A 3,912-nucleotide genomic window follows, 5' to 3' on the forward strand; every position below is an offset into this window, starting at 1 on the left:
CTTTTTGTACCTGCAAGATGTGTTAGCTCCAAAACAATAACCTACCCTGCAAGACAAGTATTAGCACATAAAATATAGGAAAGATAGTAAATGACAGTCTCCGAACTATCCGGGCCTGACTTCAGATTTCCAACTAGAAACCCTAGGTCAACCCGACGCCTATTGTTCCCTCTACGGGGAACGTGTCCTCACCTACTCTCCTCAGGAGAGATTAGCTGGTGCCAGTAAGGTCCTCCAGACCAACTGGACTTTCTGCCTAGGGTTACCACCCCCTAGGACCTAGGGTTATCGCCCCCTAGGGTTTTTCTCCACATAGGGTTACCACCCCCTAGGACCTAAGGTTGCCGCCCCTTAGGGTTTTTCTTTACCTAGGGTTACCACCCCCTAGGACCTAAGGTTACCCTCCCTAGATTTTGTTTCTTCACCTAGGGTTACCACCCCTAGGACCTAGGGTTACCACCCCCTAGGATTTTTACCTTGTCTAACCGCAGCTAGGACTTTTGCCTAAGTATCACTTAGGACTTTTCTGCAAGCTCCATGAACATATTAGATAACAAGTAATCTTAACTTTGAATCCCTTGGCCATTATCAAAACTAAAGTTCGATAGTTGGATGCTTCCCGCATCAACAATCTCCCCCTTTTTGATTATGACAACCGAAATTCAAATTTAAGAAAAAAGATGCAATAAAGAAAGGCATAACTAGCCTAAATTTAGCGCAAGGATAAACTAATTTAGTCCAAGAGTTTTATAAATTTTACAGAATGCTCCCCCTTAATAAAAGCTCTCCTTAAATTTATAAATTTTTAAACTTTTAATTCAAACTTTCTTTAATTTCCTTTTGAATTTCTTCTGAATTTCTTCTACTCTCCCCATTTGCCATATATCAAAAATAAATGAGTAAGAATAATCAATGACCTTAGCTTATTTTGAGAAACTTTTCAAAAAGTTAAATTTGATAAGATAAAATTATATTGACTTTGAAAAGTAACTTAGTAATTTTTGATATCAAAACATTTAGTTAAACTTTGAAAAAGTTTTTTTTTTTGAAAGATATTTAGTTAGATTTGAAAGCTCTTTGAAAACATTTAGCTGCTAAAACTTGAAATGCTTTTGAAAATACTTAGTTTTGAGAGGTACTTAGCCAAAAGTTGCGTAAACATAGGTTAAGTTTTGAAAGATTGAAACAAACGATTTTTGAAAGGCAAGTTTTGAAAAATAGTAGGCTAAGTTTTGCAATTGGAGAGACCTTTTTGAAAAAATATTTAAAGCCTTTCAGGAACCATTAAAGAGGTTAAAAAGTTGGGTTAACTTAATTTGTGAGAAAATTCAAAAAGTCCATATGACTTAGGTAATTTTGAAGATGGATATAGAGGTTAAAAAGAAATTTTTAGGAATTTGAGAATCCTTAAGGGCAATGGAGGAGTAATAAACCTAAGACCCTAATGTCCAGGCATGAGCGAAGTTAAAGAAATTGGAAATTATTCAATTTTCTTTTGCAAGGTATCAGAGCCTTAAAGCGCAAGATGAGTTAATTTGCAATGTTAATATTCTTAACCAACTGTCTAACCTTTAGCTACTGGTTGAATACCTAGAGGGCACCAGTTTTCACTTGGTTAGTCAAGTTAAGTTAGTAATCCAGTTAGATTTCAGTAGGGCTGGATCATTTAACTTGATTAATGTGGAGTTAGTTTTTAACGCCCAGACTCACTATGATGCACAGATATAAGTATTCTGGAGTCCAGCCTGTACCCTATGCATCTCACGCCGTTCTAAGTTTCGCAAACACAAACAAGTTAAGCCTAGTGTGCTTGTGAGATGTTCTGGCTGAAACTAGGGGAACATGATTTCTAGGGGGAAGAACCTAGGTTAAGTCCAAATTTTGAAAGACTAATAAAGTTGGGATTTTGAAAACATTATTTTTCCTAGAATTTGAAAAATTAAGCAATTTTGAAAAAAAAAAATTTAAGTCCTATGTAGGAAAGTTGTTTGGAAATCAAGATCTATTCTACTCAATCACATTTCTATGTGTGCAGAATTAAGCAAAAGAAGACTGGTAAGTAACTAAATTTTACTAAGCACAAGTACGACTGGTAAGCACAAAATAAGTAGAGTAACTGAGTACAGCTAGACTGGCAGATGAAGGTGTCTGTGTCTAAAATCCAGGGTACAATGCATGAGATGATAGCGTCAAAGAGTAGGGTCATTAGCTGGAGGTGGTGCAAGGGGCTGCTCGGGTGCAGGCTGTCCCTGGCGATGTATCTCACCTCGGAGAGAAGCGAACCCGACAGCTATCTTAGATCGTAGGGATCGGAGGAAGCGATGACTCTCTAGAACCGCTCGTCGCATCTAAGTGGACTGAACCTCGAGACGAGTGAGTCTGTCCTCGATGGAAAGTGGTGCCGAGGTTGAAGGTCCGACCGAAGTGGAAGGGCCGGCGAAGGTGGAAGGTAATGGATCTCCAAAAAAGTCCTCGGCTAAGAAGTCGGGCCACTCAATGTCAGGCGGTGCATCCTCGGCCTCTGGATCAATCGGAGCGGCGGCTGGCTGTGGTCGACCCTTCCAGGCTAGAATCCCCTCAGCGGTGACCTCTATACTGGCTAACCAAAGACTACGCTGCCCTAACTCGTCGTATAGTGTAAGGGGGATAAGTGTCCCTACGACCGTGTCTATCCTGAGGGAGGAAAAGATCTGAGTCAAGATATGACAGTAGGGCATGTGGACTACTCCTGATGTGACTGTACTAGATGCATGCATGATGTTGTAGAACATATGCAGTGCAATATCTATATCTAAGCACTGACTCAGGGTGTACAGAAAGAATGAGTGAGAGGATCGCATCTTCGTTACGTCCCGAGATGTGATCGGCAAAATGCATACTGTCAGGACTCTATACATAACGTAGTCCTGAACCCTAAGAAGAGTTGACCTGAACTCAGTCAGGCCAAATTATGGTCTCTCCTCCCCGAAAAAATGCATATGGATGGTGTCTAATGTGATATGGGAATAGGGATCACCGAATGGTAGATCCCTACCCGGGTAGCATAGGAATGTACATGTAGACTCCCTAAGCTCTAAACTAGTGCGAATCAGGGAGGGAGTAAACTAGATGTCTGTTCCACCAACTCTGGTGGAATACGTGCTATCATCAACCTTCTCGAGGTTGTGATAGAACTGTGCACACAAATCTTGGTTTACTGTAGTGTTGCAGTAAACCAGTTTTCCTAACTGATAGTGTTCTATCATCTGAGTTGCGGGGTGACAGAACTGGGCAAAAAATGACCTACCTACGTACCTAGGTTTAATGGATTCAAATGTAAATCAAGTAAAGTCTACCATATGCCGCTCAGAGGGGAATCTAGGATCCGTAGATGGGATCCTAGCCGGTGTAGGATCAACATGTTAGCGTTTTCTGATTTATGCAACATAAAAAGCATAAAAATAACATATAAGGACAATAGGATAGTTGAAGAAATACCTAGGAGGCATTGTAGGATGATCGAAGGAGTTTGGATGGGTTGAAGGCGCCTTAGAGGGAAGAAATCGCTGGATTTTGAGAGACAAATCGCGTGGAACTTGAACCGTGAACGAACAGAAAGTATTCTGTTCGTTTCTGAAATTCGTGATTGAAGGCGCCTTAGACGATGCTTAAGGCGCCTTAAATAGGCTGTTGGAAGCGCCTCGGAGAGCATCCGAGGCGCCTTTAGTTAAGGCGGCGGGAGATTTCCCGCCGTGATTGAGGGCGTCTCCCTGGTGTGGGAGGCGCCTTCGATGTGCGCCTATGTGTTTATCATGTTTTTTTTTTAAAGTTTTGTAATTTAAGGATTTGAAAATAATTAAGTAAAATAAATAATTTTCGTTTTGAAAATAGTTATGTAATTTTTAATTTAAAAAAATATTAAAATTAGATTTT

This window comes from Zingiber officinale, chromosome 10A, assembly GCF_018446385.1.
Source record: "Zingiber officinale cultivar Zhangliang chromosome 10A, Zo_v1.1, whole genome shotgun sequence".
NCBI classification, from domain to species: domain Eukaryota; kingdom Viridiplantae; phylum Streptophyta; class Magnoliopsida; order Zingiberales; family Zingiberaceae; genus Zingiber; species Zingiber officinale.